Raw genomic sequence first — 9,619 nt, 5'->3', positions numbered from 1 at the left:
TTGTTACTGGGATTAAATGTCAGGAATTGTGAAAACTGAGTTTAAATGTATTCGGCTAAGGTGTATGTAAACTTCCGACTTCAACTGACTGTAGATATAAGTGGGTCTCACAGTAAATGAAGACGACATCGCTCTCTATCTTAGTGCCAGTTGCAGTGTCTTTGATCCTTGGTGCTTGAGGTGTTGGCATAGGGATCCTTCTTGCCACCCCCTCCCTGCCTGCATTACATCCCAGAACTGTGAACCCAAAAAAAAAAAAAAGAGAGCAATGGATGAAGTGATACAATAAAAAAGTATGTTATTTAAAGAAGAGAAATAGATACATTTGAAGATAAATCACTTCATACATTGACATGTTACTGTGAGAAAAATTATTTGAAGGGATTGAAAATGTCAAAGAAATGCCAAAAAACACAAAGGCATCACTCTCACATTTGCAATTCAATTACATATTTTATCAGTGTGTGATATGGCTATGACCTTAAGTTGAGGAGACATCTACTCCAGCCAAAAGAATGAAATAAACGATTTGGCCCCGGCTAGAGGCCCATGCTCATATAATATGTGACGTTATCATGAGTGGGAGGAGATGTTTCTGCAATCACTCAAGCTTCAAATACATACAATTAGACGGCCACTAATAAACTGACCGGGCTCCACCTTTGTGTATAGTTCTTGCGAAATGGAGAAAGAAGTACCAACGTTCATAAATATTGTTGTATTTCTTTGAAGTGCCACTATTTACTCAAATTCTGTACATAAACTACATAGATACATTATAGGTGTCACACAATCCACTGACGTCTGACTTATTTCAAGTAAAAAAACAAAAAAACACTATTGTTGTAAATATTCTGGAAAAATAAACATTTCATATAGCTTCTCTTCTGTCACTGGAACCAGGAATGAGTAGAGTTGACTGCATTCAGGATCCATTTATAACTCAACAGCGGCAGCGTGAGGACAGTCAAGGCATTGCATGTGTCCCATGTGCAGTAGTCCACAGAAGACAAAAGGCAAGGTACAGGTGATCCACAACTTTTATCTTAATAAAACAGATGACTCTGACCAGTCATATAAAATATTTACAGTCAAAAATACACACCACATATCATAATACATTATGGATATTGTAATACATTACGACTAATGGTCTTGAAAGCTGCATGTCATAGGCTATGACAAATCCAAGGCACTCCTATTTATCTTGGGCATGTCCATGTAAGATACAATGAGGTAATGACTCGTTTTAAGGCGTATGCATCAACACTTCCTGCACCACTTACTGTAACATCTTCAAAAACAATGAGGAAAATGATGTGGATATATTGACGCAACATCTCAAGACATCAGTGACATGGACAAAAATGGCCTCCATGATCGTGTCAAAACGTGTGGTTGTTGATAAAAGACAATACTATTAATACAATACAAATAATATACTTTATACAATACAAATATATACTTGTAAGTACATCTATTTAATAACAAAGCAGTATATTTTGTCTCCAGCCATGGGGAAGGCCTAATCTCATCTACTGTCATCACCTTCTATCCACCAGCCAATCAAAGTATGGGCTTGGTGTCATTCCAATCGACAATGGCATCTTTCTATATAGGAAAACAAAACACAATAGACTTAGTCAAAGAGCGGACTATAGTAAATGTTAACATTTTCATGATTATATTTCACTTAGTCCTGCATGTTGGAGCTCGAAGCCTAAGATTTTCACTGTACATGTGACTATTAAACACTCAATCGGAATCGGAATACTATTACATAAAAATGTTGTACAACAAATGTTGTTCAAAGTATCACTTGAAATATCAATAGGCAGCAGTACAAATCCTTCAATAATAACACATTTTGTATTTGACAGGCGCCTTTCAAGACACTCGCGGACACGTTACAAGTACACAATAATCTAAGTGGAAGTCAAATGAAATCCTAGTGCAATTCAAATAAGCCAAACAGACCAAATGAAAACAGGACAGATTACATAGGGATACTGGCGAAGGCACACAAGTGGGAGTAGAACAGAGTCAATCATAGTGCATAGGTTCACTGAAAGGTGTGTTTTAAGGCGTTTTTTAACAAGAAAAAAATGTGTTCACTCACATTGTCCGTATACAGTGTTCAAGAGGAGGAATGAGATCAGTGTTGATATCTTGGCAGCCGGCAGATATTCCTGTGGTACCTCCAGCTGGAAATAAACACAAGAATACAAACTCTTCATTAACTTGATATGCTTTATGATTAGCACCGCAAGTCATTCATTTGTGATATGTGAAGAATGAATGGGGCTGATCATTTCACATCAATAACCAAATAAATCAAATCAAGAAGCAGATAGCCACATACAAAAGGGATGCATCTGTCTCTAGTTCTCTAGCAGATCAAACCAACCCATCATCAGTGTTCTATACGTACGGTGAGGCAGATTTCCTCCTGCTGATTGGCTAGGCCATCGTAGTAGTATAGGTCAAACTCCCCGAGCCCACACTGGTCACTCAACAGCTGCTCCTGCACACCAAAGAGCACGCTGAAATGGCTCTCGCTGCACACCACCCAGAGACGCTCTTAGTTGTTGCGGTAATTGACCCACCATGTGTTTACTTCGTGCACGCAACATCATCCCGTTGAGTCTACCTTTAAAGGCGCAATCTGTAGAATGTACAGTTGATCTATGGCAATTTCAATAGCAGAAGATGTGTCATGTAACCATGTGTTTTAACCTTGCAGATATTATAACGTTCAAATAAAGACAGCATTCTAATGTCACTGCGACCTCTCGTTCCCTTGAGACGGTTCAGGTTTCCAGTGCCTGAATCGAGCTCCTTGTGGTTGTTGAAGACATTCAATACAGCCCGTCCACACCGCAATAAATTGGCAAGCTCCTATAGAACAATAACAACCACAATAAATGTCACAGTTGATAATGTTGAAATTATTACACTGAACATATAAAGTAATATAATATTCCCCTTGCGCAAAAAAAAACATTGTCCAAGCTTAATACAACAACACAGCCATTGGATCTCAGCAGTGGCCAACGTGAGGCACCTTGTTCTCGCAGCACCGGAGGGTCTTAATCTTCTGGTGACAAAATGCCATGTGAAGTCAAGACGGAATTAAATACTGGAACTTACAGAACATTCTATGACTTAATACTCACTGATGTAAATCAAGAAAGCACTCCTAATGTTAATTAATGGTTGGTGAAGAACGTTTAATTCACCATAATAAGTACTACGTCCCAAATAGCACCCTATTTATATAGTGCACTACTTTTGACATATAGGCCCTGGTCAAAAGGGAATATAGGGAATATGGTGACATTTGGGATGCACTTCTGTCTGATTGATGTGTTATCTCTATGCAGGGTGGTATAACTATACCATTACAAAGGTGATCCAATCCTACCTTCTTCTGTACAATCCCATATCCCAGATCCGGTGTATCTGAGAATGTGAAACTCTGACACCTCCACTCGGCACTGCAAAAAACTGCTGCTAGATCCAAGAATGAGCTCTTCAGGGTAGAAAACACAGAAAGACATCATCACTAAACATCACAGCATTTTAACTCAAACCAGGCCAAATATTTGAGCTCCTGTCCAGTAATCAAAAATGAGTCCCAAATGGAACCCTATTCCCTATTTAGTGCACTACCTTACATAGTGACCTATGTAAGGAATAGGGTGCCATTTGGGATTCAAACCATGGGTTGACTATCAGAACTGGGCTGAGGCAAACTGGAGGAGTGGAAGGACACTCTGGAGAGCTCACTCGACTCGTCCTCATCATCATCAATGTCTGCAATCAAATATATGGTCCACGTCATCCAATACTGCAACAGAAGTATCATAATGATAACAATGGACATTGAATGAATGTTGCATTCAGCTTGATAAAATTGTATAATTACCCAAAATCTTATTAAATAGGACAAACAAATATATTAAATAGGCAACAGTAAGAAATGTGAAATTCTCTGATCATGACAACAGTTGAAGGAAACTCAGAGCTCCTTACTTGTTTTTTTCCTACTCTCTCAAACCCATGTCCATGTCCATCTTCATCACTTCCTTTCCCCGGTGTGCTACGTGGCTGTTGGCTTTCTCTCAGCAGGGGAGAGCTCGGTCAGCCCCGTAACCATTCTCTGTGACTGGACAAGCAATGGAGGCCCATCTCTGCTGTTTTTGCTGTCTTCGTCATTTACCAGAAGAAGATTAGGGTGTTGAGTCTGGCATTATCTATTGGATTCCTTAGAGAAAACACAATTCAAATCACCAAATAAGGGAATAAAGTGAGCTTTCATCAGTTGTATGTATCACAAGTGTCAGTTCAGTGAAGATGCTGTATCCATGATTATGAATATACAAATCCCTTATACCAATACAGGGTTGTATTCACAAGGCACCAAACTGAAGAAAACAGTCAAACAGGGAGGGACTGAACTTCTCCAATAAAAAACACTCCTTTTTGTTTTCCGTTGTGAAGCGTTTTACTACAGTGTGCACTAATGAATACGACCCAGGTTTCATTTAGTCAAACACTGTACCTGGGAAGAACTAGCTATGGGACCTGCAATCGTGCCTTGTCTGAGGCGGCTTGTTTTCTTTTTATGAGTACTCTCTGAGGTGACAACAGTATTTTTGTCTGAAAGGGATTCCCTCTTAGTGGAGATGTCATTATCTAGGAAGGAATGTAGAGGCTGTTGGTGCTGCTGGCTCTGGCTAGGTTTATGGCTCCAGATACTTCTCTGGGTAATTGTGGGGTGAGTATCTGATGCTTCAAATGATGATAATGTACAATGTGATGGACAGACAACCTCTGTAAGCGACCTGTGACAGAAACAAATCACAAAGAAGACATCAACACAGAACCCTTGCAAATAATCTAACTAACATGTTGCCTAGTTCCTTATGACAACTGAGATCTAGTTATGGTCGCTGAGAGGATCTAATAAAATGCCTTTAGTTTATGATGAATACTTTGACATTTCAGTTTTGTTGAAAATCAATTCAGTAGTGTTTTTCTGTGCTGGAGTTGTCATCATACACTGTTTGTGTCACTGTTGGAAACTTCTGTATAACGTTAGTTGATTTGGTCTGGATGGCATCGCTGTTGAAGCCTGTCCTGTCATCTTTATGTCTGATATGATGTCTTACAATGATCTCCAACATTGATTTTAAGGGACTGTCTTTAACATTGAATAAATATATTACAATCAGCATATTCGTTAATACATAGTTATGTTCCATTTTCACTCTCAATACATTCAAACGCATCTTTGTTTTATTAGCTAGCTAGCTAGATTACCTTGTTTTTCTTAGATAGACCGCTCAGGTTTTTGTAGCAAGTCGGATCTATTGCTGATGCTGGCATCTGATGCTCTTGACTTTCTCCATGCAAGCAATCGTTTGCTCCCCGTAACTTAGTGTGTGCAGGTAAACAAACATGGACTGAGCCTGTTGTTAGCTAGCATAACGTTACCCGTTCAAATTATGGCTAATAATGACTGTCTAGCTACATTATCTAATATTATCTGTTTGTAAGCACACTTTACACAAATCCAGATGATATGGTGGTGTTGTTTAGACGGGCTAACGCGTTAGCCAGCTGAGAGATAGCTAGCGTTTGCATTTTATTCCTATTTCAAATGTGCACATATCTCCACCTACCTTCCGACAGAGAAATTCCCGCACAAGCGATGCAGCAATTTGTTCAACTCCTACACACATAATTTGTCATGGATTACAAATTCCTACGCGAAAATGTTGCTAGCTAACCAGCTACACTAAACAACAGTGTTTCTATGGTAACGGGCCATGCGTGATGCTGGCTGGGCCAAATGAGGCTGGCTTTGCCATAGTCTTTATAACTGTTTGATAGAATGGTTAAATACAGCAAAGACCCTGGTAGGCGTATGTTTATGTTGTGTCAAAAGCAGCAAGAAAACCAAATAATGTTGCTCAAACAGAAAGGGGAACTAACAAAAAGTCACTGACAACAACCAAAACGAAACAGGTGGGGTTTTAGGAGGGGTTCTGAAAGACACTCATGGGATGTCCACTGAAAGTTGTCTAGCAACAACTGGGACCTAAAAGACAACCACCACGGGTCACCACGGGCTAGGGTCAGTCTGTTATATCTGGAGTACTTCTCCTGTCCTATCCGGTGTCCTGTGTGAATTTAAGTATGCTCTGTCTAATTCTCTCTTTCTTTCTCTCTCGGAGGACCTGAGCCCTAGGACCATGCCTCAGGGCTACCTGGCATGATGACTCCTTGCTGTCCCCAGTCCACCTGGCCATGCTGCTGCTCCAGTTTCAACTGTTCTGCCTGCGGCTATGGAACCCTGACCTGTTCACCGGACGTGCTACCTGTCCCAGACCTGCTGTTTTCAACTCTCTAGAGACAGCAGGAGCGGTAGAGATACTCTCAATGATCGGCAATGAAAAGCCAACTGAAATTTACTCCTGAGGTGCTGACTTGCTGCACCCTCGACAACTACTGTGATTATTATTATTTGACCATGCTGGTCATTTATGAACATTTGAACATCTTGGCCATGTTCTGTTATAATCTCCACCTGGCACAGCCAGAAGAGGACTGGCCACCCCTCATAGCCTGGTTCCTCTCTAGGTTTCTTCCTAGGTTTTGGCCTTTCTAGGGAGTTTTTCCTAGCCACTGTGCTTCTACACCTGCATTGCTTGCTGTTTGGGGTTTTAGGCTGGGTTTCTGTACAGCACTTTGAGATATCAGCTGATGTACGAAGGGCTATATAAATAAATTTGATTTGATTTGATGTGCGAATGTATATACAGTTGCAGCTGTTTGAGAAGGCATGCAACATTTAGCAAAAATGGGGAGATTTGATTAACCAATTTCTAGTCCTAGCTGAAGGAAATCAGATACACCTCCTTCCCCTGAAACACACACACACTGGTTCCCCTTGTGACCATTTTCCCAAGCATAATTTGCCCCCTCTCTGATTGTCCGAGTGTGACCACCTCCTCATGGGTTACTGCAGCTAGTGTTGCCAGCACTGCCACTTACTGGGTGGGGGCACCCCACCGGAATCCCCACCGGCTAGGTAAAAGGTTGTCATGGTTCTCCTTAACAGCTTTGAGAAATTCCTTGTATATTATTCTCACCCATCAGGGGGCTTTGGCTTTGTAGGACCAACTCTACTTACAGTAAACCCATAAAACATAATTCCACTTTGAGATTATGGGTTATTGTGTGTAGGCCAGTGACAAAAAAAATCTAAATTTTATAAATTTTAAGTTCAGGCTGTAACACAACAAAATATGGAAAAAGTTAAGGACTGAATGCACTGTATCTAGACCATCAACATTCCTTTGACATACAGTGCCTTCAGAAAGTATTCATACCCATTTTGTTGTGTTACAGCTTGAATTCAAAATGGATAAATGTATCTTTTTTTCTCACCCATCTACACACAATACCCCATAATGACAAAGTGAAACCATGTTTTTAGAAACTTTTTCCAATGTATTGAAACACACCTGGCTGGTGTGTTTACGGACATACTCAATGTTTACGGACATACTCAATCGCTCCCTATCCCAGTCTGTTGTCCCCACATGCTTCAAGATGGCCACCATTGGTCCTGTACCCAAGAAGGCATTGGTCCTGTACCCAAGAAGGCAAAGATAACTGAACTAAATTACTACTGCCCCGTAGCACTCACTTCTGTCATCTTGAAGTTCTTTGAGAGACTAGTCAAGGATCATGCTTCTCTCTACCACATCACCGGATTCCTGCCGCTCTGGATCATTACACCGGATCATCGCAGCTAGCTAGCTGCAAACGAGTGGCTACTGTTAGCTAACGCCTCTGTTCCGAAGAAAGCACCAGCTAGCCTTGAGCTAGCCTCGAGCTAGGCCCACCAGCTAATTCTAGGGCTACAATACCTCCTTTGCCAATTGGCCTGGACCCTTTATTGTCAACACGGAGCCCCGCCGATCCATCACGACTGGACAGCCGACATGATCGCCCGATGTGGTCTCAACAGGCTATTCTGTTACGATGTCACTGAAGAACCATTTAATAGCCCCGGCCCGCTAGCTTTTCTGAATGCTGTGTCCCCTGCTCGCCTAGCGTAGTAGTGACTACCGAACGGCACCCTGACTCACCTATTGCTGCTCTTTTGACCCTATGATCACTCGGCTACACAGCTGATGCCCCCTGGACTGTTTCAATAACACGGTACCTCATTTTGTTTACCTGTCGGCCCCAGCCTCGAACTCAGGTCCTGCATATACCTAACTGACCCGCTCTGCCCATTCATTTACCCGTTGTTGTCTTAGCTCTCCTGATCAACACCTGTGATTGCTTTATGCCTCTCTCTAATGTCAATATGACTTTACTACTGCTGTCTCGGCTAGTTCTTATTGTTTTATTTCACTGTAGAGCCCTCAGTCCCGCTCAAAATGCCTTAGATAGCTCTTTTGTCCCATCCCACACACATGCGGAGACCTCACCTGGCTTAACTGGTGCCTCCAGAGACGAAACCTCTCTCATCATCACTCAACGCCTAGGTTTACCTCCACTGTACTCAAATCCTACCATACCATTGTCTATACATTATGCCCTGAATCTATTCTACCACGCCCAGAAATCTGCTCCTTTTATTCTCTGTCCCCAACGCACTAGACGACCAGTTTTTATAGCTTTTAGCCGTACCCTTATCCTACTCCTCCTTATCCTACTCCTCCTGGTTAACCCAGGCCCTGTAGCCCCCAGTTCCACTACTCCCCAGGCGCTATCATTTGTTGACTTCTGTAACCGTAAAAGCCTTGGTTTCATGCATGTTAACATCAGAAGCCTCCTCCCTAAGTTTGTTTTATTCACTGCTTTAGCACACTCTGCCAACCCTGGTGTCCTAGCCGTGTCTGAATCCTGGCTTAGGAAGGCCACCAATAATTCTGAAATTTCCATCCCCAACTACAACATTTTCCGCCAAGATAGAACTGTCAAAGGGGGTGGAGTTGCAATCTACTGCAGAGAGTTGCAGAGTTGCAGAGTTCTGTAATGCAATCCAGGTCTGTGCCCAAACAGTTCGAGCTTCTACTTTTAAAAATCCACCTTTCCAGAAATAAGTCTCTCACTGTTGCCACTTGTTATAGACCCCCCTCAGCTCCCAGCTGTGCCCTGGACACTATATGTGAAGTAATTGCCCCCCATTTATCTTCAGTTTGTACTGTTAGGTGACCTAAACTGGGATATGCTTAACACCCCGGCCGTCCTACAATCTAAGCTAGATGCCCTCAATCTCACACAAATTATCAAGAAAACTACCAACCCTGAATCCGTAAATACGGGCATCCTCATAGATATTCCTGACCAACCTGCCCTCTAAATACACCTCTGCTGTCTTCAACCAGGATCTCAGCGATCACTGCCTCATTGCCTGTGTCCGTAATGGGTCCGCGGTCAAACGACCACCCCTCATCACTGTCAAACGCTCCCTAAAACACTTCAGCGAGCAGGCCTTTCTAATCGACCTGGCCCGTGTATCCTGGAAGGATATTGACCTCATTCCGTCAGTAGAGGATGCCTGGTTATAGTAGAGAGAAAAACCCATGTC

At 42.1% G+C, this 9,619-nt stretch overlaps 1 long non-coding RNA gene across 5 annotated transcripts; it reads right to left on the bottom strand.

Moving 5' to 3' along the window:
* Positions 1 to 1,022: 1,022 nt before the first annotated feature.
* LOC139540729 (uncharacterized) lies at positions 1,023 to 6,473 on the bottom strand. Of its 5 annotated transcripts, none has more exons than XR_011668264.1 (7): positions 5,688 to 6,473; positions 4,565 to 4,847; positions 4,036 to 4,267; positions 2,790 to 3,850; positions 2,432 to 2,665; positions 2,120 to 2,204; positions 1,023 to 1,611 (listed from the first exon to the last, which is right to left on the bottom strand). It is a non-coding gene; the product is annotated as an uncharacterized lncRNA (long non-coding RNA). The 5 variants fall into 5 exon arrangements; XR_011668261.1 differs by having other exon boundaries at positions 2,432 to 2,898; positions 3,425 to 3,850; positions 5,688 to 6,470; XR_011668260.1 differs by having other exon boundaries at positions 2,432 to 3,850; positions 5,688 to 6,472.
* Positions 6,474 to 9,619: the final 3,146 nt, after the last annotated feature.

Source organism: Salvelinus alpinus, chromosome 16 (genome assembly GCF_045679555.1).
Source record: "Salvelinus alpinus chromosome 16, SLU_Salpinus.1, whole genome shotgun sequence".
Lineage (NCBI taxonomy): Eukaryota > Metazoa > Chordata > Actinopteri > Salmoniformes > Salmonidae > Salvelinus > Salvelinus alpinus.
Note: the sequence above shows the minus strand (reverse complement) of the source record. Positions and strands in the feature narration are given on the sequence as shown.